Consider the following 26,168-nt stretch of genomic DNA (forward strand, 5'->3'; position numbering starts at 1 on the left):
TGGTTTAGCCCTGGTTTAGTCCTGGTTTAGTCCTGGTTTAGTCCTGGTTTAGTCCTGGTTTTATACCTGGTTTAGACCTGGTTTAGATCTAGTTTAGATCTAGTTTAGACCTGGTTTTAGTCCTGTTTTATCCTGGTTTTAGTGGTTAGACCTGGTTTTAGACCTGTTTAGACCTGTTTTAGACCTGGTTTTAGACCTGGTTTAGTCCTGGTTTAGAGACCTGGTTTAGATCTTTTAGACCTTTAGATCTAGTTTAGATCTTTAGACCTGGTTTAGTCCTGTTTTCGTTGGTTTTAGACCTGTTTTAGACCTGGTTTAGCCCTGTTTAGCCTTGGTTTAGTAGCCTGGTTTAGTCCTGGTTTAGCCCTGGTTTTAGACCTGGTTTAGACCTGGTTTAGATCTAGTTTAGACCTGTTTAGATCTAGTTTAGATCTTGTGTAGAAATGGTTTTAGTCTGGTTAGTCCTGTTTTCGTCCTGGTTTTAGACCTGTTTTAGACCTGGTTAAGACCTGGTTTAGATCTAGTTTAGACCTGGTTTAGATCTGTTTTTAGACCTGTTTTAGTCCTGTTTTAGCCCTGTTTTAGCCTTGGTTTAGTCCTGGTTTAGCCCTGGTTTAGTCCTGGTTTAGTCCTGGTTTAGTCCTGGTTTAGTCCTGGTTTTATACCTGGTTTAGACCTGGTTTAGATCTAGTTTAGATCTAGTTTAGACCTGGTTTTAGTCCTGTTTTTATCCTGGTTTTAGACCTGGTTTAGACCTGTTTTTATCCTGGTTTTAGACCTGGTTTAGACCTGGTTTTAGACCTGTTTTAGACCTGGTTTAGACCTGGTTTAGACCTGGTTTAGTCCTGGTTTTATACCTGGTTTAGACCTGGTTTAGATCTAGTTTAGACCTGGTTTAGATCTAGTTTAGATCTAGTTTAGACCTGGTTTTAGTCCTGTTTTCGTCCTGGTTTTAGACCTGGTTTAGACCTGGTTTAGACCTGGTTTAGACCTGGTTTTATACCTTAAAACTGACAAGAGTATATTTTTTGTAATTTAGGACCTTTATATCTACTGTATATTTTGTCCTTCCATTTACAATAACTTCAAATTACAAACCAGACAGTTACTCTTAGTTGAGTAGTACTTTCCCCAAATACTTTACCTCTGTTCTAACTAACACAAAATATTGACTTCGCACATTCAATTTCCATAATACGTGTTAATATTGTTTACTAAAGAAATACTTAGACTGACTAATGCTCCAATCAGTTCCACTACATTTTAAGGACTTCCAGATTTCAATTGCAGAGTTCGAGCCAAGTTTTTGTTTTTGGAAATTATCTCCGCAAATGTGATTACTAAACATCTGTGACTGAAACAAAAGCACATTTACGAGAAAACAAGATTAAAATAAAAGAATAAAAGGCCATTATTAGAATATTTCCCATCTCTCCACCTCCCCCGCACCTTTTCGAACTCTCTTTTTCTACAGGTTTTTAAGTGAAATTTACATCTCACCGCTTCGTCGCCCCCTGTTGGACACATTTTATACACGTTAAAGATGCATTGTGTAACTTTTCTGGTGGAGGATTCGTCAAATGCTTTGTCTGGAATGTTTCACAGTATGGCATTAAACCTTTCTATCTTCATGGAGACCAAACCAGACCGTGTTACAGGTCAGATCTGTGGAGAGGCGACTCCTGCTCAGTCAGAATGTCTGTTTTTCTGCGTATTTTTGAGCTTTAAAACCACCTGTAACTGAACAAAGGCTGTGGTGGAACGTAAAAAAGTAAACGTAGTAAAGTATCTGTACCTTACTGAAGTCAATTTTGTGTATACTTTTTACTTTTACTTTCTTCTCCATGACATTTTTTTTTAAACTGGACTTAAAAGTAAAAGTATTTATTTTATTTTATTTTGAGACCTGCTGAAAAGGCTGATTTTTTTTTTTTTTTTTTTACATACTCGTTTGAGCAAATATACTGATTAAAAACAGCGAGGAAGAAAATAAGAATAATTTAGTTTATTGAACAAAATTCAGCACAAATCTTTATCAAAATCACTACATTTGAAGCTTTATAACACTGTGTAGTACATTTTTAAACTGGTACTTTAATACTTTTTAAAACATTTTTTTTTAATATATACTTTTTATAAATAATCCAGAGTATCATTTGCCTTTGTTAAAACCTCTTTTGACATTTTTATTTTTTATATTGCACTTTCTATTGTTAAACATTAACTTTCACTTTTACGTTTAGAGCTTTTATTTTGAAGGGTCTATTTCCAGTTAGTGTAAAATGTTTAAGTAGCTGAACATCGAGAAAGGCAAAAGACGTTATATGAAGCAAATATATATATATATATTTTCATATATACGCTACACTTTTACTTCGTATTTTTTGCTCCGGGGTTTGTAATTTTACTTAAAGGAGCATGATGTAACTTTTTGGTTGGGAGTCCGTCATCCTGTTGTTTCTGTGGATATGTCATTGCTCTTCCTGAAATGTTCCAAAGTGTGACATTAAACAGCTCCACCTTACATTTATTCAATTACAGGTGGTTTTATAGCTCAAAAATACCTGGAAAAACAGACATTCTGATTGTGAGCAGCAGAGGCGGTGCTACCATTAGGCAAAAGTAGGCGGCTGCTTAGGGCCCCCAAATTTGGAGGGGCCCCCAACCAATTTCCCAAGGCCTCAGAGCAATTTGAATTTTCTCTCAATATGGCATTAAATGAGAGTACTTTTAAACAATAATCAAAAGAAACATAATAATAATCATATGTAGTAGACGTAAACAAAAATGTAATTGTACAAGCAAAAAATTATATTAAGACAAGTTTTCAATACACCATAATTTAAATAAATAAAGATGTGCATGTCTCAAGAACAATGGGGGAAAACAGACAATACATATATTAAAAAAACAAAACAAAACAAAAAAACGATGCATTATTGTGAGGGCCCCAAACTCAACTTCGCCTAGAGCCCCCAAATTTCCAGCTCTGCCACTGTTGAGCAGGGTCGCCTCTCCACAGATCTGACCTGTAACTTAGTTTGGTTTGGTCTCCATGGAGATAGAAAGGTTTAATGCCATACTGTGAAACATTCCAGACAAAGCAATAACTGCATGGGAAAAAAAAGCATTTGACGCACTTCTTCCACCACTGAATAAATGTAAAGTAGAGCTGTTTAAAGTCATATTGTGGACGTATCCATAGAAACAAGCAGCAGACGGACCCTCCACTAGAAAAATTACGCATTGTAGCTTTAACAGCGGGTCGAAGCGAAGTTTGACAAAAAGTAACAGCTAAATTGTGGCTGTATATCAAACCCAAAACAACTACTTTGACTATCCGTTCAAAATATCTGAAAATAGTAGTTATTTCTCGTCTGGAAATTATTTTTGGTCTGAAAGCGAGTTAGTTTGAAGCTTTATTTTGAAGAAGTTTGAGTATATTTTTACATCACATCTGCTGTAACTAGTGTTTTTCCAAAGCTCCACAGTCGGATATGGGCCAGACACAGCAATTTGAGTTTAAATGAATTTTTGAGGCAGCTGAAATGAATAGTTGTCGTTGAATTGGAAATGAAATATCAGTCCACTACAATTTTCAACTACACAAGCATATTAAAGTGTATATGACAGGTCAGACTACTCGTTTCACCAAAACATAGTTAACGGGATTATATTTCAGATTTCACTAAAACTTGTACTTAGGAGCCGGAAGAGCCGCGAGCGAACTTCCGATTTGGGAACGAGGCGGATAGCAGTAATTTCATAACTGTTACCTAGCAACCATGAAGTAAAGAAGGGCCAAAACTTGTCTAAATTGCACAAATTGGGATTGTACAATGCTGGTGCGGGCGCAGACCTCTACTCTGTTCCACCTTGTGATGTCATGTGGTAATACAGGAAGTGTCCGTCGTGTTTTTAAACTCACCACGCCTACACAGTTATAATTTGGACAATTTCAGCTCTGGAATTGTCAATCTCTACTGAACAAAAGGTAAAAGGAGCTGTTAACTTGAAAACAACCTCTACATGACATCACAAGGTGGACTGGAGCATTTTGAGCTTTGGAGACGTAGACAGACTCATGGAGGTGGGACCAAGTCGTTGTTTTGCAAGTCTCAAATCTTTGACCTCAAGTCCGAGTTAAGTTCCAAGTCTAAGACAGGCAAGTCCAAGTCGAGTCTCGAGTCACTGGCCCGTAAGTCCAAGTCAAGTCCAAGTCGTCTGCTTTGAGCTTCAAGTCATTTCAAGTCTTTAGACCAAAGTACCAAATATAGGTTAGATCTTTGCAATTTATTTGAATTTTAAACTAAATTATACCTAAGAAGTCATGGAATATTTACATATGAGTATTTATATAAGAGTTGAAATGATATTTTTTACCTTTTTCAACATCTTGTCAAGATCTTAGTGTGAATCATTACAGTCAGAATAGAAAGAATTCAGATTTAAAAGTGGTAAATAACAGTTATTTTGTCATGAAGGATCATGTTCTATGTAGTTCCCTCTGTTTTACTGTACTATAAAACAGCGAACTATATATATTACGCACTGTATATTACTGTAGTACATTTGAGGATACCATCTCACAGTACTTCAGTTACAAAAAGTAACAAACAGAGAAGTGGGAGGGACATTTTCCAGTTTGTCCCTCTAAAATTAATCACACATGTAACTGTAAAGAGAAAAGCATTTTCTAAAATATATATATATATTTTTTTTCAGGAGAAGCATCAAGTCTTCTCAAATCACAGGCCTCAAGTCCAAGTCATTGATCTTCAAGTCTAGGTTGAGTTCCAAGTCTTAGCCCATTTTGTCAAGTCAAATCTCAAGTCCTAAAAATAGTGACTCAAGTCACGAGTTGCAAGTCCCACCTCTGCAGACTAATAATAAAGAGTTATTCAAACGTGTGAATGAAACAAAACACAACTTCAGGTTTATTTTTGAGGAGGTATTGTTACGTTTGGGCACTTTTGGTTTTTCCCTGCTTTCTTTTTATTGTTTATATTTTTTGTAGCATTTCTGCCTAGTTTTGTTCTTGTAAGTTAATTATGTTTTGTAGTTTTTTTTTGTGCTCATTTCCGGCAGGAGACCTTAAATGCGCGAGCCCGGCGCCGCTTCTTTCTCTCTCTCGCTCTCTCCTCCTCCTCGTCCGCCGCCGCCGCAGGTACCTGAGCGCACACGCCTTGCGCTGGGAGACGCCCTACTGGCTCCCCTGCTCCATCGTTTTGGTAGCTTTTGTTAGCCGTTAGCCTTTTGTTTGACCTGGTGGGACTGGCTGTCCTGTTTTCGCACTCAAACGTTTCCATCAGACCTTAAAAACTATGCTTCGCACTTACTGCCTGGAGTTCGAAAAAGACTGGGATGAGGGAGTTCATTTGCAAATGTTTGCTATTCAGGAGGTGGTTCAGGAATCCTTGGGGTTTAGTCCATCTGAGTTGGTTTTCGCGCACACGGTACGTGGCCCTTTGAAGTTATTAAAAGACGAGTGGTTGTCCGAAAAGTCTGAACATAACCTTTTAGATTATGTCTGTAAATTTAGATTGAAGCTGCGCCGCGCGTGTGAGATTGCGAAAGAAAATCTTAAAATTGCGCAAGAGAAAATGAAATCTGTGTTTGATAAAAATGCGAAGGTAAGAGCGTTCAAGCCTGGTGAAAAAGTTGTGGTTTTGTTGCCAATACCAGGGTCAAGCTTGCAAGCGCGTTACAGTGGGCCTTACTCGACTGAAAAGAAAGTGGGTGATAGGAATGATTTAATCACTGCACCTGACAGACGACGTAGATCTCGCCTGTGTCACATTAATATGTTGAAGCCTTACGTTGAGCGCGCGCCTTCCTTGTCGCCAGATATTCCTGTTAAATCTGTCTGCTCGTCTAAAGCTGAAACTTCCCAGCCGCGCGTTAGCTTAGCTGCTTGCGCCCAAGAGGAGCTGTCCAGTCCTGAACCGGAAAATGACGTGTTTTCCGCGGCTTTGACTCAGGGTAAGTTTTCAAATTCAGTTGCATTGGGTAACTTGCCTCTCTTATTGTCCCATCTTGAAGGTTCCCAGCGGACTGATGTTGTAAATTTGATCCAGTCTTATAGGTCACTGTTCGCCGATATTCCCACTCAGACGCATGTGCTGAGCCACGATATTGATGTGGGTGACTCACGCCCTATAAAACAGCATCCTTACAGAGTAAACCCAGACAAGCGGAGCCGTTTGAAAAAACAGGTTGGTTACATGGTGGAACACGGCATTGCTGTGGCCAACAGTAGTGCGTGGAGTTCGCTGTGTCTTCTGACCATAAAGGCCAATGGAGAGGACCGTTTTTGCACTGACTTCAGGAAAGTTAATGGGGTAACTAAATCTGACTGTTATCCTCTTCCTAGGATGGAGGACTGTGTGGATCACGTGGGCGCAGCGAAGTTTGTCACCAAGCTGGATCTCCTGAAGGGGTACTGGCAGGTGCCTTTGACTGAGCGCGCCAGAGAAATATCTGCATTTGTTACACCCGATGACTTCCTCGAGTATACGGTCATGGCTTTTGGCATGTGTAATGCCCCTGCAACGTTTCAACGGCTAATGAATGTAGTTTTGTCTGGTTTATCTTTCTGTGAGGCATACCTTGATGACTTGGTAATCTGTTCTTCCTCCTGGGCTGAGCGCGTTCAACGTTTGAGCACGGTCTTTGTGCGTCTGAGTGAGGCAAATTTAACGGTAAACCTATCGAAATGTGAATTTGGCCAAGCAACGGTGACCTATCTGGGAAAAAGGGTGGGGGGAGGTCAAGTGCACCCATTCCAAGCCAAAGTTGAAGCGATATTGTCTGTCCCTGCTCCCACCAATCGTACCGAACTGCGTCGCTATTTAGCTATGGTGGGCTACTACAGGGGCTTTTGTAAGAACTTTTCATCCGTAGCTGCGCCATTAACCAATCTCCTTAGCCCTAAAGTGGACTTTGTTTGGTCTGACGCCTCCCAATCTGCGTTTGACCAAACAAAATCCTTGCTGGTTAACGCTCCAGTTTTAGCTGCGCCACGTTTCGATGCACCGTTCAAACTTGCAGTAGATGCGTGTGACGCAGGGGTGGGGGCTGTCTTACTTCAAGATGGTCTGGACAAAGTCGAGCATCCGGTGTCATATTTTTCCAAAAAACTCGATAAACATCAGCAGTGGTACTCGACCATTGAAAAAGAAGCCCTGGCTTTGGTTCTGGCACTGGAGCACTTTGAAGTGTACGTGGGTGGCTCCAGTGTGCCTGTAGTAGTGACCATAATCCTCTAGTCTTTCTGAACCGCATGAGAAATAAAAACCGTTGTTTGATGCATTGGTCCCTCCGTATTCAGCAGTTCAATTTAAGTATCTCTCATATTCGCGGTAAAGAGAATGTAATCGCGCTTGTCGCGCTTGTACCTTTTAAATTGGCAAAAGAAAAGACAAAAAAAAAACTTGGCATGCACTTACCATGCACTGAATAATTTCACGGTGGGTGGAGCGTGTTTTTTTCCACGCCATCAATTTTTTTTTTATTCAGTGACTCTGCGTGGGGGTGTTACATTTGGGCACTTTTGGTTTTTCCCTGCTTTCTTTTTATTGTTTATATTTTTTGTAGCATTTCTGCCTAGTTTTGTTTTTGTAAGTTAAGTTAAGTTGTTTTGTAGTTTTTTTTGTGCTCATTTCCGGCAGGAGGCCTTAAATGCGCGAGCCCGGTGCCGCCTCTTTCTCTCTCTACCAGGTACCAGAGCGCGCACGCCTTGCGCTGGGAGACGCCCTGTTGGCTCCCCTGCTCCATCGTTTGGGTAGCTTTTTGTTAGCCGTTAGCCTTTTGTTTGACCTGGTGGGACCGGCTGTCCTGTCGCTTTTCTGTTGGGTTTAGGCTGTTGGGTTTTTTTTGGCTGTTGGGTTTTTTTTGTCTTTAGTTACGGGTGCTGGCACCGGCTCCTACGGCCCTGTATAGGGTTGGCCCCGTGTCTCACCCTTTTGTTCTTTTTGGCCGGCTCACCAGGTCCACCTTTCCGTTGCTACTTTTGGTTTGGGCACGGGTAGGGTTTCTTTTTTTGGGTTTAAACATCTTTGCACAAACAAAAATAAAAGAACTCTAAAATTCTACTTTGGTTTCTGTGTCCTTTCCTACATATGTTGGGACTCAAATATTTTGGGTTGTAACAGGTATCAACTTTATAACATGGCTTAAAACTCACAAGAGTCCATTTTGCGTAGTATAAGACATTTAAAAGTGACACCCCCCTCCCTCATTCTTCCACCCATTCTCCAAACGACTAAACTAGAACAACAGAACCCTCAGCGTGACTTAAGAGCGCCGCGATGGGCCCGGAGCCGCACACACGAGGCGAGCAGTTGGGGCGACGTGATCGGTTGGTCACGCAGCACGGCGCCGCGCTCCAGCCGAGGTGAGGCGCGCAGACGGCAAAGCAGCGTGGAATTAGATGTGTTTCTCTCGCGAGCTTCCTTTGCATACGAGGTGGCGATAAGGCGCTCCAGCTGCCAGGATGGAGAGAAGTCGAGGCGGAGAAAGCACTTGTCAGGATGATGTGTTTGCATTATTGTCAGATTAGGCGCGCACACAGCACTCCTCTTCACGTAGAACGGATGTGAGCGGGGGACATGCCTGGTTAAACGTGCGGAGGAGAGAGACGTGTTAGCGTTTTTGACTGAATTGGTTCTTTTGATCAGCTGCTTCCATGTATTTTAGCTCAAATACTCTCTCAAGGAACGTAAACAAAATTGCATACAAGTATTTTTTTTTTTACGCAGGTATTACACTTCTGTGGGGTGTTTATTCTTAAGACGTAACATATTTAGGCTGCCAGGTTTGATTCTGTTGTTCTGAAAAGGCTATATTCACCAAAAATAGTCTTCCCCCCTCCTCTTACTCTCCATGTTAAATCACTTCCCCTTCAGAATGGTATCACAACACAATCGCCGTGCATCTCGCAAATGAAAGTACGGCACATCATCAGGTTTGTAAAGTTGTAGTGTATTGTTTTGTATCATGCTTTTGCATATTTATGGAAAATTGTCATATGTGAGCATGGGTAACATAGGTTTGTGGGCAGAGCCTTGCACAAACTCATACTTGGGAGGCACCAAACCAGCTTTTTCAGTTCCGATACTGATTTTGATACTATAACTTTATTTGCCGTTACCCGATTGTTACGTCCCCTTTGCTAGGGGAGAAAGGGAAGTAACAGTAAAACCAGGATGTATAAGGTTTAACTAAAAAATTGTGTATTCATTATTTACAGTGTAGGAAAAGAACAAAAAAACAACAACAAAAGAACAGGCATTTGAGGAGAAAATAAAAACGATTTAAACAAAATAAACTAGTAAACTAAGGAACCCTAACTAAGTACAACGTAACAAAATCTAACTAAAGTTGCACTGTGAACCAAAGGTGTCTAAACAAACTAAATGAGAAACAGTCGGCAATATAACAAAACACAAAATGAGACAACCAAAAAATCAAACAAAAGGGCGAGCTGGCCGCAGGGATCCAGCCGCCCCAAGCAGGTAGAAGACTGTCCTTTTTAAACCCCGGCTCCCACAGGGTGGCACGGATTGGTGGGGGCGGAGGAGTAACCGGCCAATCCCCGATGCGATCCGACGCCAGCATCCGGGTCCAGGGCTCCCGGACCGAGCGCATCACACACACAAAAACAAATAGAGAAGAAAGGGAGCACATTAAACAAATATCAAAGGCGGGCCCGTAACACCGATATAATCTGATACCAGTGCAGAGACTCCAAATAACATTTAAACATTCACTTAAACTACATTAAAATGAGACAAAGCTGCTCCAGATGTTTTCTGTAGCTGTTATTTATTCCACAAGTAATTAAGGAACCATTTTGCGTAAATAAAAGTTCCAACATTCGGAGACTTTCTGCCAACTATAATCAGTAAATATTACATCAATTTATATGCACCAATCTGATACCGGCTTTAGATATCAGCGCTGATACAGAACATTTAGCTGGATCAGATATCAGCTTCCCAATATCGGTTCAGCCAATATCTAACTGAGCCAGTTTTTCAGTATCGGTGCCAATATCTGAAACCAGTATTGGATTGTTCATTCCTGCTGCTAACTAGCCTGATTCATGAGCCGGTTTCACTTCGTGGAAACCGTCTGACCTCGCAGCATTAGGATTTGTTCACTCAACGATAGACAAGTACTTTTTTTTTATTTAACCAATCGCTGCTATTTGGTCGTGACGTATGTAATGTGCCAAATCCCGTAGGAAGAAGGGCAATCACGACTTTCCCCTTGATAAATTCACCAAACATTCCCTTTGTTCTGGTTTTAAATCCTCAATCTCGAGAATGGTTGCCAACACAGTATGTATTGCTTCGTCTTCGTCCATCTCGTGCTGTACCACAAAAGGGACCTAATCGTGGCTTCACAGCTCTTCGCTGATTGGCCGGTGCATGGTCTACAACTTCCGTGGTTCTTGCGTGGTCTAGTGTATTCCAATTCCTTACCTAGTCGCTGGAGACAAATGAAATTGAGCGATCAAATGCTGCCTGGAAGAGATGGCAAGAATGGTAGAAAGCTCCGAAAATATATTTTGCATAATACCGATTGTTTAGTTGAAAGTTTAAAGTCTGAATTATTTGGTTATTTCAAAGGGTTAAAAACTGTGCCATGTCAAGTTTTTCAAGTTGGTTTTAATAAATATGTTTATGGAATGGGAAATGTGTTAGTTTTATTAGGTTAGATATTTATTAAGTAGCTGAATTAATCGCTTGTGCTCATCTACATCCAGTTTTCAGATTGGCTTCTTGATTGTTTCTTAAATAGTTCTGTAATTACATAAACTAACAGCCAGTCTTTTGAACGCCTCTTTGAAATGAATGAATCCCAATGATCCGTCTCGCATTAAAGAACCGAAAGTCCCATATAGCCCACTTAAATCTATACATATGACAGACTATTTCAGCCTATAGCAGTGACAGATACGCCCGTTTAAACATATGCTCGAGTACATGCTATAGCCCAAGGATGTCAGCGCGTTCTGAAAGACAACATAATGTTAAGGCCATGTGCAATCTGTCAAAGCGGGGATAAAGGAGGCCTTGTTAGTGTGTGGGGAGTGCTCTGTGCTCTTCTTATGCGCATAGGAAATGGATTCAGTAGTACTGCTGTCAGCTTCCTGTTCTGAGGAGTAACAGGAGCAACGGTGAAAAGTAGGCCAAGGAATTACAGGGGATTTCACAATACGCCATGCAGATCGTTTTACATTCAAAATAATCACACGATGTTTCACTATTTCTAGAACAAACATTTTGAAACGCATCTTTAAAGGAGCTGGACTCTCACTGAACCCTGCAGGAAGAGGACACGTACAAGTTTTCTCAGTTGACGGACAGCGTAGGGCTTAGGGTGAGGTTAGATTTCCATTTTGTGTTGGAATTGTGTTGGGATTCGGTTTAAAGTTCACATTTTAAACGAGTCCAGATGAATGAGGAACGGAATTTGCGAAGGAGTCGGCTTTTCTGGACGGTTTCTTGAAGGTGCACTGCGTAACTTGTCTGGTGGATGGTCCCCTACCTGCGATTTCCTTTAAACACAAACAGAATGAAGTAAAAAATACAGAATAGCCTTGTTTAATACAAAGTAGAAAAAAAACTGAGGCACTCAAAGTACAAAATAATTAAAAGCCTTTAATACCACATGGCAGATAAAGTTAAAATCATGCCAATGCGTTTCGGCCCTTCGGCTTTTAATTATTTTGTACTTTTTGAGTGCCTCAGTTTTTTCTACTTTGTATTTGAGACTGGTCCCTACTCTGAAGATATCCAAGTATATCCAAGTAGTACTCCTGTCCCCAAAAGTTTAGCCTCGTTTAATATTATGAGATGGTTTGGGCATTGGCCAGTAAATTGTTCAATTACTCCAATTTAGACCGAAATGAGATATTTGATCCACAAAATGTTCAGTATTGGCACGATACCAGTAACGTATTGGTGCTTGTCTGCAGTAGCACTGATTAAATTTGTGAGTATTGGTACTGGGGACACAGACAGGTCGTATTTATGGGATTTAAAATCAAAATCAGTATTAAAACTGTATTACACGAACACTATTCCCTTCTCCAAATAAGCAACACGTTTAGACAGGACAAGGAAGAAAGTAATTCAAAGTGCTTTACAGAATAAGAAATGCATTAAAATGACAATACAAACAAATCAAAACATAAATAATCATCATAAAATTAAAAAGACAAAGAGACATTAAATTAGAGAGAAGAGTGCGGAATAAAAAAATGAAAACCTTACAGTCATATGCAGCTAAACAGAACCGTTTTGAGCCTGGATTTAAACAGTGTCCAAGTAGAGGTTTGTCTCACATCTTCAGGTTTTAACTGCGTGAACCTGAAAACGCTGACTCCCCGTGTTCAGTCGTGACTCTGGGCACCAGCAGGAGGTCGGTCCCTGAAGTCCACTGAGCGCGAGACGGTTCATATGGCACTAACATGTCAGAGATGTATTTGATTCTATGTAGTGGAGAGACTTGTACAGGAGCGGAGACGCTTTAAAGTCTCTTCTCTTTAACTGCCTCCGAATTTGGTTTTGTGAAACATACAAAATAATATTCATTCATCCTGTATATTTACACCGGCTTGTCCACGAACACGAAGGACACGAGGTTCTTTTTCAACTGATGTTTACTGCGGTTTTAGTGGCATCACAGTTCACACCGGAGAAATAGCAAACACAGAACAGAACATTAAGATCCTGCCAATATTACACACACAGAGTTTCACGTAAACATACATACCACTTTGACCTGCTAGTAAACAAACTGAAGTGAACTAAACTTTTAAGATGAATTTGACAACTGATTTTCAATTAGTGCTGTCAGTCCAACTTGGCATTAACGTAAAACTGAACCGGTACAGGAATGAGTTTTTTTTTTTAACCTTAAACTAAACTTAGAACAAACAAAAAAATTGACAGTATTGTACAAAATAAAATAGTATTGCTTATATATAGCCTTATAAATGATTAGCAAATAATGAAAAAACAAATATAAAATTGTATAAGAGAAAACGAGAAAACTCTGTCACATGAAATCTAAGTACACCAGCTCCATCTAAGTACAACAAAGTGAACTGTTAAATATATTGTCAACTGTTACAATATTGATCCAGCAATATTGAACAACAATGCTCAACCTGCTTATCGTATTTTTCGGACTATAAGTCACTTCAGAGTATAAGTCGCACCAGCCAAAAAATGCGTAATGAAGAAGAAAAAAACATAAAAGTTGCATCAGACTATAAGTCGCACTTTTGGGGGGAAATTAATTTTATAAAATCATAGACCAGGAACCGACATTTCATCTTGAAAAGCAAATTCTAGTAATAACAATAGAACAGAGAACAACAGACTGACTAGGCGTCTGGTATGTTAATGTATGTTAATAGTTCTTCAGATAACTATAGCATAAACAACAGAACATAAGTTTACCAAACTCTCCATCTCACTCCAAATCACTAAATCCACTGAATCCATGGTGTCACTTCTGAGCAACTCTGTGCAACTTTGGTTGTCACTGAAGGCATGGCGCACCTGCCCGTTTGCCGTGAAGCTGTGTTCATCTCACACTCTGAGGACCTCAGGGACCGGCCTCCTGCTGGTGCCCAGAGTCACGACTAAACAAGGGGAGTCAGCGTTTCAGGTTCATGCAGCTAAAACCTGGAACAGTCTGAACATGTGAGACAGACTCTTCTTTGATGCTATTTAAATCCAGGCTCGAAACATTTCTGTTTAACTGTGCACATGACTGAAAGGTTTTCATTCCGCACTCTTCTCTTTAATTTATGTCTCCCTTTTTTATTTTAATCTTTATGATTATTTATGTTTTGATTTGTTTTTATTATGATTTTAATGTATTTCTTATTCTGTAAAGCACTTTTGAATTACTTTGTGTACGAATTGTGCTATACAAATAAACTTGCCTTGCCTTTTGCCAGTCCCTCACAAGTTTCTCGCTCACTCCAAACTTTCTATCTGTTGCTCGATTACTATTTTCAGCTGAATATTTCACTACTTGCAGCAGGACAGGGGCTTTTTCTGCACAAGACATGCATATTAAACTGACACACAAGCCTAGAGCCTCTCGTGGCTGTCAGTCTGAAAAATGTAATATATAAATCGCACTGGAGTAAATGTCCCAGGACCCCCAAACCATGAAAAAAAGTGCAACTTATAGTCCCAAAAATACTGCAGATCTATCACGATCATGATGTATCTAAGCAGGCCAATATTTCCTCACCAAAGTTATCCAAAGATATTGAACCACACTGATTATCTAGATTCAGTAGCTTTTAGTCCACTTCTTTCTACAGTCCATGGTTCCGAAGCAGGTACAGAGCCCTTCAATGTTCATTACAGAAATTTCAACACCATAATAAATGAGCTAAGTACTTATAGCGCCTTTGTAAGAAAATATGTTTCCAATTTCCATGCCCGGTAGTTCATATGCTGGTGTATTGATTCTGTGATTGGCTGCGTATTCATAATTGCCAATTGCTCCGTCAAGTTAAACAGAAAACAGCTTTAGTTATTGGAAACCACAACATGGAAGAAATCACAAGCCCCAGTAACAATTTACAGGGAGTATTAAACGTCATAAATTTACAGGCGGTGTATCTTTGGTCAAGCTCTATAAATCTCCTCCATGGTCTTCCTCTAGGTTTTCTGTTTCCTGGCAACTCTAACCTCAGCATCCGTTGCCATAGCGATTCAAAACTAAATATTAAGTTATGAATGGTTAAAGGTCGTCAATACGGAGGCTAAAATCTATCAAAGTAATAACACACATTCGCTGTCCTCTCTGTCTGCTTCCCTGTTTAATCACTTCAGTACATATGCACGCCTCCTGTCTCGTCACCTGCTTGTCTCCATGGAAACGTCATTGCCGTGCCGGGAATGTTCCACACTTTGCATATCAAACGTGTTTACGCTGACGCCTCTGGGTTAACTTACGGGTCAGATCTGTGTAGAGATAACCTCGCTCACGGTGAGGATGCGTGTTTTTCAAGGTGCGTTGAGGCAATAAAAACACGTACATACTGAGGAATGTTCCAGGCAACGCAATACCATCTCCATGGAAACAGGACCAAAGCTCCTTCAGAAAAGTTACTTAGTGCACATTTAAGTAACTCCCGTTTAAAACATTTTCTCAAAAGACCACCAAAATCTCAATAAAATCAAACTTTATTGATCCACAAGGGAAATTATTTGGACACAGTAGTTCACACATCACAATAAATATAATAACAAAGAGTAATAAATATATAAATGGTAATAATAAATTCTAAATAAGTATCAAATATAGTAAGAGACAAGTGTCGAATAAGACATACCGTATTTTCCGGGTTATTAGATGCGTGCTTAAGCCTCTAACCCCATCACAAAACGGCCACACGCCCCACAATCCAGAGCGCCCTGTACACGAATCTACTCGGGTGTCCCAGTACGACTTCAGTAAACTACAAAGCCGCACCACCCGCAGTGCACGCAAACACACATGGAGCAGACAGCGACCGTGCGGCGAAACACACCTGCAGCCACACTCATCACTCCACGCCGACGAGGAACAGAACGAACCGAAAAAGCGAGTGCAATGTGCCACTTCTGGACACAACTGAGTCACTGCGAACACGCCGACAATCCAGTTGGTCCCAGACAGCACCCTCCCTACACGCCACAACTGAACAAAGCCCAGAGTCACCGTGAACGCGACAAACAAAGTCTGACTGACCCATATAAATGTTAAATCCCGTGTGGTTTATTTGTGAAAAAAGCTCAAAAACAGACCATTTAATCACAGTGCGTCTTATAATCCAGAGCGCCTAATAACCTGGAAAATACGGTAATTATATAAATACAAATGCACAAGTCAAAATAAAATAGAAAGATAAGTCATAAAATATAAAATCTCAGCTTTATACAAGAGGTCATAGTGCAACAAATATCTCGCCATAGACTCTATATATAAATGGACATAGTTAACCTGCTAGCCGTGTTTCAAATCAGAACTGAGCATGGCCCAGCTCCATTTCACTTTTTACTGAGAAAACTTCATCCACACATCAGTACAGTCACAAGTCTTCCTTAGACTTATACTTAGACTTTTATTGAGCCACAAGGGAAATTACTTGGACACAGTGGCTCACACATCACATTATATTAGAACAACAGAGGGTAAAAAAAACATATATATATAAAACTAATAAACATCTAAATAAGTAGCAAGAAACTGGTATCAATAAGACATAAATTATATAAATGTATGTACAGTAAAGAAAAAGCAAACATTGTAAAAAACACAGGCTTATTTGTTACATAAGGGTGAGTTGTTGTACATCTGTATGGAGTGTAGTATGAATATAGTCCTGTATCTTTCACTGTTTGAGTAGAGCTGTTGGAGCCTGTTGGAGAATGAGCTCCTCTGTCCCTCTATATCACTGATACTCACTATTTTTTACACAAGAGCCACATTGGAAGGTCAAACTCAAGAGGAGAGCCACTTATTCCTAACATACGCCAGCATACCTTTGCAAATGTGCTTTTCTACATATAAATGGGACATCAATACATTTTCAATTAAAATCACATTTACCTTAATGGTGGGATGAGCGGCAGCTGCATGTATGCCCTTCACTTTCTCTATAGATACTAGATACTTTATATAATACATGTTCTTAATCGATCATCGAGAGAATTAACAATCGATTTTTGATTAATCATGAACATTTTTATATTAAAATTATGATCAGCATTATTATTACTATTACTCATCTGCATGAATAAACTCAACTTTGCAAAATATAGACCATAACCACTGTAGAGCCACATCAGCCCGTTTGACCTATAATGTGTTTAATTTTGCTTTGACACATTTGTTTGCGTTTTACACAAACAAAACTTAAAACCACATGACTCATTTGCATAAACTGTAAGCCTGAAAAACAGCTCTTTCCTTGTGCGCTGATGCGGTTCAGTTTCTGTCGGACTAAAGGCCACGACCCAGTGGAATATGAGTTTTCTTTCTGTGACAGAGGGACGTTGATGATGATGATGATGTTGATTCTGTTCTGTGTTTGTGTCGTGTTGGAGATGGTTCATGTTTCCAGAGATCAGACGTGTGCAGCTCTTTATTTAACATCATTTCACTCACTTTATTTATGTTGGTCACTGTATTTCGATGATGTTAGAGCATGGACTGCTTATTAAAATGCAGGTCAGGCAGCCGTTTGGGTAGAGTATTTTCAATTTTTTTTTGCGGTCAGAGTTGTGGGTGGTTTAGTTGAAAGCGTTGGTCGGGTTCGGGTTGTTTATACATGAACCCGTGCTTCACTGGTTGCAGGTGTCATGGCGCCCCCTTTAGAAAACACCATTAATTAAGCCTTGATTTATACTCCGTGTAACGCAGATGTTTGCGTTGCAATGTTCACTATATGTTTATCTAACACATTTGAAAAAATATATTGACTGTGTTACTATTTTTGGTATAAGCTTGAGGCCCACCAATTAAAGCCCAGTTCCTTGGTCTATAGTCTGGGGCAGTGGGTGAGCAGGAGTGTCCCTGATGGAAAACAGTTTGTCCAGTGTCCTCCTGTCCCTCACTGTTCCTCTTATTCCTCTTATTAACCTCCATGGAGACCAGAAGTTATATATTTTGTGGAGGCTTACAATATTGTGACTATGCTACTTTTCCTTTTAAAAGCCTTGAAATGCCTTTGGTACTGTTATAATATGAAGGATTAAGGTTTAAAAGTTCTTAATAACAGTTCTTTCTTCATGTAATCTGCACTGACAACACCAAAGGATCATGGTCTATGTAGTTCTCGATGCTTTTTAGCTTCTGCTGCGCCACAGCGGGGCAAGGCAAATTTATTTATATGGTAGAGTTCAAACACAGAGTAATTCAAAGTGTTTTACAGAAAAAGAAAGACATTAAAATCACAAAGGAAAACATTAAACTCACCATAACTATTCAATTAAACAAAAAGACTTGTAATTTGATATATTGTGATGGCCCTTTATATTATTATGAGACTTTTGACGATACGATATCACGATATTTTGGTTATTGATACTAGTAAGTGAGAAATAACTTTACTGTAAACCAAATCAAATGAGCTAGTTCTGCTTTTCATGTTTTTAAGACATGATGAAGAGCAGTTTGTCCATTCTCGTCCTGTTCGTCTTAACCTCTTTTTAACCTCCACGGAGACCAGAAGTTGGCCAAGTCTGCTCCAGAAAAGTTACAAAAGTAAAATTTAAATAACTCCCGATTGAAACATTTCCTAAAAACTCCGGCGAAACCTCATAATTGTATCTTCTCGCACATCAATATCGTCACAAGTCTTCCTCTTAACCTCTTATTAACCTCTCTTAGCCACCGCGAGCTACCCGAACGGAAGCCTTATTACTTCTCATTCAATATTTTATCTTGGCAAATCGTTTGGAGAGTAATGCCTAGGTATGTTGGGGTCAGTTTTAATCTGCAAACTTAAAATGCCAAGTGAATTATAATCGTCGCACCAGTGAGGGGGAATGGTTTTGATTAAAGAACGAAATTATTTTCAGGCGGTGTTAAAATATTAATCTAGCGAGTCAGATCTAGTTTAAAATTTGAGCAAGTAAAAGTTTGAGTGGTAATTAGAGTCATTTATTATATTAAGAGAATTCCGAGTGGAGACGCGGCAGGGGTGTCCAATATCTCCTTCATTTTTCAGAATCGCAATAGAATAATTCAACTAATGATTTTCGGTGTTGGCAGTGGAAATGTATTTGCTGTGATGTTGGAACAGTCGGGCGAGGAGTTTGACTGATGTAATTCTTATCACAAGCCGGGAAAGAAAGCGAGCGTCTACAAAGTTGTTTGAATCAATAGCGAGCGCAGTGCATTCTGGGTAATAATCAAGACTGGAGTGTAGCTCATTAATAACTCAAGGTCTTGTTGGATTTGGTGAATAATTTTCTCATACGTTTCTGCCGCGAGTTGCAGTCTGAGCTCAGATTTAGTTTTTCTTAATGGGGATATGTTTTGCTAAATCAATTTTTGACTGAATAATTGTGGTATGATGTTGTTTGCAAGTAAAACATACAAATGTACCTGGAGTATTTTTTACCCATGCATGTTTACTGCATGTTTATGATTTTTAAATTTTTTTTTTCCTTGAATATTCCATAGTTTGGCTTTCAACTCATCTACCTATAACATTTGTTCAATTATGTGTTTTTATTAGGACTGGGCATCATTAAGAAGTTGCCGATACGATACATACCTCGATACAGTGAGCTGTGGATTCGATATGATTCAATACGATTTATTTCAAATTGATTCGATACGGTTCAATAAAAAAAAAAAAAATCTAAGCTATGATACTTAGTTTTTGTTAAACCACTTCTTGTGCAAAGTTCATGAAACACAAACATTAGAATCATCAGAAGAGTGAATATGTCAAATGTGTTGCATAAATGAGTTTCCTTCCTCCAAACAAGCAACAAAACTGTAGCCCTGTAACAAAATAATTTAGCAAAATATATCAAAATATAATCTTAACAATATATCAATACAGCAACTCATTAGGGGTGTGCAAAAATATTGACATATCGATATATTTTATTGTTTAATGTGATGATACAGTATCAATATCATGGGCTGCCCAGATCGCTATATCGCCAAGAGTATTTTTTGGTATATTTTACAAAATTATTTTGTTACAGCTACAGTTTTGTTCCTTATTTAGAGGAAGGAAACTCGTTTTGCAGCAAATTTGACATTTTCACTGTTTTGATGATTAAAATGTTTGTGTTTCATATTCACTTTGCAGAAGAAGTGGTTTAACATCAAACTCGCACTGTATCGAGGTATGAATCATATCGGCAACTTCTTAATGATACCCAGCCCTACAGCTCACGATATTGATACTGTATCATCACATTAAATGATACGATATATTGATATTTTTGCACAACCCTATTTTATTTTGCTCTAAAATCCCTTGGAAAGCTTGAATTCTTAACTGTACCCGTTGTCTCCTCTCCACAGATCTGACCTGTAACTTTACATGATTGCATTTGCTTATCCACATGTACATTTACAGGTTTAATGCAGTACTGTGGAGCATTCCAGGCAAAATTATACCATCTGTTGTTAGAGTCATGTTGACAGTAGCATAGACTGTATATAAATGAATTAATGCTGCATTTTATTGAATGTTGTTAGTCGATAAGTCTGAGTCGGTTCTCTCGACATCAGTTGAATATGCAGCAGTCGGGAAAATATGAATGCCCGAGAAAGTTTAATGTTTATTTTTTTTTAGCTTATGTAGTTAACGTCAGGTATCGCTAGTGTTGTCAAAGTTTTCAGCTTGTCCAAGAAAGGGTGGAAGTAAAAGGCTGGAGACCAACTGGACGTCTTAAGCAGGAGAAGTTTATTTACCATCAATAATACGAGCTCGGGGGTTTGAAAAGTCAACATAGTATGATTTCAAAAGTGAACTGTTACGTCCCCTTTGCTAGGGGAGAAAGGGAAGTAACAAAAAAACCAGGATGTTAAAGGTTTAACTAAAAATTGTGCATTTATTATTTACAGTGTAAGGGAAGACAAACAAAAAACAGGCAATTAAGGTGAAAAATAAATAGGAGTTAAACAAAATAATCTAATAAACTAAAGAGCCCTAACTAAATACAAGGTACCGAATCTAACTCAAGGTTTACTGCGAACAAAAAAAACAAAGGTGTCTCAACGAACTAAACGAGGCAATAGCCGGCAATATAACAAAATGAGACAACCCAAACATCAAACAAAAGTGGCGAGCTGGCCGCAGTGATCCAGCCGCCCCGAGCAGGCGGAAGATGGTCCCTTTTCAATCCCCCGCTATCAGAGGTGTCATCCGCGGATTGGTGGAAGCGCAGGGATGAAGGGCCAATCGCTGACGCGCTGCGACGCCAGCCTCCGTCCCGCGTCGGGTACTCCCGCGCATCCGGGTCCAGGGCTCGCGGACCGGGAGCATCATGCGCAGACAAAAGCAATTAAAGAAGAACGGGAGTACTTTAAACAAATATCAAAGGGCCAAGGCCCGTAACATGAACATAGTGTGATCTTTGAGTATTCAAGCCCCATGACTGTGCTTCTAAAGGAGGAGGTTTATAAAGCAAGTGTAGTGAGACTATGAAGGCCAGGAGACACCGTTTTAGACACCAGTATGCCACAATTTAGATAATGGTGTGCCAGTGGTTTGCCAAGGGAAGATCACGGTGTAAATATAGCTTTCGTGAGTCAATGTTAAACTGAGATGTACGTGGAAGATAAATTATTTAAATTCTCTTACAGCCAGCTCCTGCTAATAAATAGAGTCTGTTAACTAACTTTAACTATCAGCGACTCAATCATGTCCGTTTGAAGATTACATGTTCAGAAATCCATCCGACTCGATCTGCTCCGTACGAGACCGAGTTTGTGTTTCGGAACCCAGATTTGATTTGCCGACCCAATGCAATTTCTTGAGGTGGAGGTTGATTTTCCTAGAGTCCTGAGCACATTAGAATGCAGCAATAGCCAACCCACTAGCCGCCGTGTTTTAAATAGGAAGTGAGCATGGGCGCGCTTCCGGTTCCATCGACTCTGGCTCCAATTCACTTTGTATTGAAAAAAACGTCGCCCCTTTCTCTGTAACGGCTGCTGTCAGGGACCTCATTTTGGTCTTAAAATGTTCGTATTAAAGGTTGTATGGAGGATTTTTTTTTTTGTTTCAAATTGTCAATGAAAGTTTAAAATACCATTACAAAGACGAAGCAGCTTTGTAATTATGATGACCAAAAAAAAAAAAACTATGAAAATCTATCAACTGTGGACGCAGTGAGACGAGATAAACATCAGCCAATAGAAAACGAGGCTCCCTCATTTCCTATTGGCTGTTTGGTTGTCAATCAAACTCCCTACGTTTTTAGTGTAACTGACTCGCCGGCGTGCGGGGATTACGTGGTTTATGCGGCGCTTCTTAGATTCTTTTTCAAACTGTCGCTTCCTCACAATTCGCACAAAGTTTGTTGCGACGGTGGACGAGAATCCACGACCAGTTCGTCGCAAAAGAAAGTCCGTTTTTGAGATCGCTGAAAGAAGAAGAGAAGAAGGAGAAAAGGAGCGAAGACAAACTGAGGGGATTCCTTCCAACGACGGCGTGACTGAAGCAGACGAAGGGTCTAAAAACTGACGCGTCGGTCGCTAAATTATTTCTAGACAGGAAACTTCAACAGTAATTCTGAACACGAACTTAATGTAAACAAGCGTGATTTCTAGAGTAAAAAAGGACTGTCGCTGTATTTCTCTTTCCTTAAAAAATCCTCTATACAACCTTTAACCCACTCTACATGATCCTGGTGTTTGTATTTCGCTATTTTGTTCATAAATCAATTCTTCCAAATTTGCCTTATAACTGGTAGCCTCAGTGAACTTCATTTGACTGGATCCTAAACTCTATGGGTGACGCCACACTCATTTAGTCCACTTCTTTACTGTGTACAGCCTATGGAAAATAGCCATGCTCCTAATTTGTGCTCTAGAAATGCACTTTTACACCTGTCTATTTTGTTGTCCTGAAAACAGAACCCTCAACTTCTTAGTTTAGTAGTAAGTGAGGCTAACCACTCTGCCACAGTACAACTCGAGCATGTAACATCGCCCATCTCCCGCGAAAACAAACTCTGTAATAATAATTTGCTTCATTTCAGATACACTTACATACTCGGATATTGTATCACATCGACGCATTAAGTCCGGCTTTAGTTTTAAATGGCTTTAAGTGCAGATTTGCATAATGTTATGTATTAAGCCACATTTTATCATTTCAATTCTGGCTTTAATTAATTGCATTTGAGAGCATAGGAAGTGTACGCCGTGAGAGAGGCTGATTATAGCACCATTCAGACGCTTATGTGAAGAGTACATTACATGATTTAAGTATGTACGCAAACACATATCTGATTAGAGTAATGTGAGAAAATTATGGTCTGCTGACGGGGCTTCAAGTGTGTTTTATGATAATATAGTTTTAATATTATGTACCGCAGCGAGATTTACATGGAAAGTGTGCAAAACGGTACAGGGACTAGTTCTGTTCTTTAACGCTACGGTTTAACCTCATTCTCATTTCATTCATTCATTTATTTATTTATTTTGGTCGCAGGTATATTTTGACATTAATTCATAAACAGTCATATTTAACATATACAGACCGAAAAGGTGCAGGCTGAAGCTTAAGCTTATTCTGCCTTTACCCTTTATTCCTTTGTCAGAGCTTCATCTTGACATCAGTTCATCTTCATAAATACAGCAGGAAGAAACAAACTAATCAGTAACAGAACAGCAAAGTTCTACAGCACAAACTAAGTCTCATATTTCATGTATCTGTCCAGAGTTAAACATTTAAACTTCTTTATGAAGTGAAAGAAAGTGGTGCACAATTTTAGGTTTTCTGTACAGTTGTTCCACAGCTCCACCCCTTTAACAGATATACAAAATTTCATAATGTTTGTTCTGATTTTCTTTTTAATAAACATGGTCGTGCCTCTGAGCTCATATCGGCTCTTTCGGATTTTGAACATGTTCTGTAACGATTTCGACAGGAGATTGTTGTTTACTTTGAACATGATTTTAAGAGTGTACAGGTCGACTAAATCGTAAAATTTCAGCGTTTGAAGGTTTATAAATAATGCATTGGTTGGTTCGTTATAAGTTGATAATGTGACGCTCTTATTGCCTTTTTTTGTAGGGTAAAGATTGGCTTTGTATTCGTCTTATATGTATTGCCCCAAATCTCAATACCGTAGGTTATGTAGGGCATTACCAGCGAGTTATATATAATAAAAAGACTGTTTTTATCTAGGGTATATCTATATTTATATATAAATGCGATCACTTTGGATAGTTTGTTCCTAATTGTATTTATGTGTGATTTCCAGTTTAAATTATGATCTTTTTGCAGACAGCGTTAAGAAGAATATTTGTATTTGGTGATATGATTTGGACATGTTCAGACGAGGGACTGTAAATCTATTCCAAGAAACGCGCTAGAGTTGGATATTAGTTAGTAAACTTGCCCACTAATGCAAAGGTTGGTGGTTCAATATTAAGGCTGTGCAAAAATATTGAAATATCGATATATCGTATTGTTAAATGTGATGATACAGTGTCATCAAGAGTATTTTTTGGGATATTTTACTAAATTATTTTGTTACAGAGTTAGTTTTGTTGCTTGTTTAGAGGAAGGAAACTTGTTTATGCGACACATTTGACATTTTCACTGGTCTGATGATTAAAATGTTTGTGTTTCATATGAACTTTTGCACAAGACGTGGTTTAACAAAGACTTTTAGTATCACAACCATGATTTAGCTGCCATTTTTTTTTCATATATAGTGAATCGTATTGTAATGAAAGTGCACTGTATTGAGATATGTATCGTATCCATAGACAGTGTAAAAGAAGTGGACTAAACGAGTGTGACGTCACCCACAACGTTCAGCGCCGCTCAAATGAGGCTTGTGATGCTCACACTTACAGAGGCGAATCTTAGAAGTTTTAGATCACCACACTTTTTCCAGTTTTCTTTAACTTTTTAGTGTTGACCAAAACATATTCTAAACTTTTGATTAATGAATCTGTCCAACTTTGGCAAATATAACAACTGAACACACTCGTGGCTCTTTCTTTTTACAACAGAAATCAAATATTCTTCAGAAAGTTCTTCCCAAGTCTGTTGCAGAAGTTTCCGTAAATGTGTGGCACTTGTAGGTTTCTTGGCTTTCACTTTTCTGTCCAGTTCATCCCAAACCAGCTCGATGGGGTTTAAGTCTGGACACTGCGCCGGACACTCCATGTTTTCAAGCTTTACCATCTTGTTCTTTTTTGCTGAGGTAGTTTTGGCAGAGCTTGGACTTGTGTTTTGGAATCTGGAGCTAGGCTTTCTGTTATGAATAGGGCTTTTTGACAGACAAAATAGTGAAAAAAACCCCAAAAAACATCAGGATGTAGAGCGAGCGAGTTAATACGAGCATTTTAAGACGAAAATGAAGAGTCTCACTGCAGTAGTTACAGAGAGAGGGGCCACAAGATCCCAGTGTAAGTCATTGGAAGCCAGAGTCAGAAGTAGCCGGAAAAGCCTCCTGGTGAGCTTCCTATTTGTCACGCGGCGGCTAGTGCGTTAGCTACGTCCACTCACATATACCGTCTATGATCATATAACGGCCTATGTATCGAGATATCTATCGTATCTGCAACTTCTTAATGATACCCAGCACTAATCAATATCCACTGCATTTTGGCACAGAGCAAAACATTCTCTCTACATGCCTGCGAATGAGTTAAGCCTTCATTCTAGTCCTGGCTTGGTCCTGGTTTAGTTCTAGTGTAAACTTGGCTTGGGTTTGTTCTAGAGATGTAACAATAATCGAAAAATTGTGATATTGTATCGTGAAAAGTCTTAAAATAATATCGTGGACCATCACAGTACATCGAATTACAGGTTGCTTTGCTTAAATAATTAGTTATGGTGCAGCAATAGTTAAAATAAAGAGAGAGAACTACATAGACCATGATCCTTTGCTCTGTTTCAGTGCAGAATACATGAAGAAATACATGTTATTATTATTGTTATGCACTTTTAAATTGTAGGGCTTTGGATTACGACAGAACCAAAGTTTTATCAAGGCATTTTAAAAAGAAAAAGTAACATGTTCACCATAAAATATCGCAATAAATATTGTACCGTAAGATGCATATCGTGAAAATATCATACAGAGAGATTTGTGTATCGTTACATCTTTAGTCTGTTCCAGTCCTGGTTCAGTTTTGGGTTGTCCCAGTTTAGTGAATCATCTGTTAGATTTGCAGTCTTCTCCTAAATGTGAATGCTCCTGGAGTTGTTAAAAGTGTGCACTGTGAATAGAAAACAACTTTTTAAAGATCTGTCACAGAAATAATCGAGGCTTTTAGCTTCCTATTATTTGCAATATTATGAAGTCTTTTTACAATTCAAGAAATAGATTTTGTCTTAAGTTGTTAATTGTTTTAGCAACCGTCCTAATTTCTCATCATTCTGAAAACCATGGACTGAAAATGGTGCAATCAGATAGACA

General features: G+C 39.2%; 1 protein-coding gene across 1 annotated transcript in view; it reads left to right on the forward strand.

Annotated features, from left to right (window-relative positions):
- Positions 1–26,168, forward strand: part of LOC110165602 (SLIT and NTRK-like protein 3) — a 153,975-nt gene that overhangs the window by 24,477 nt on the left and 103,330 nt on the right. The gene's annotated exons all lie outside the window — the stretch shown is intronic.

Source organism: Boleophthalmus pectinirostris, unplaced genomic scaffold (genome assembly GCF_026225935.1).
Source record: "Boleophthalmus pectinirostris isolate CB_2022bp ecotype Guang Dong unplaced genomic scaffold, ASM2622593v1 HiC_scaffold_10, whole genome shotgun sequence".
NCBI classification, from domain to species: Eukaryota; Metazoa; Chordata; class Actinopteri; order Gobiiformes; family Gobiidae; genus Boleophthalmus; species Boleophthalmus pectinirostris.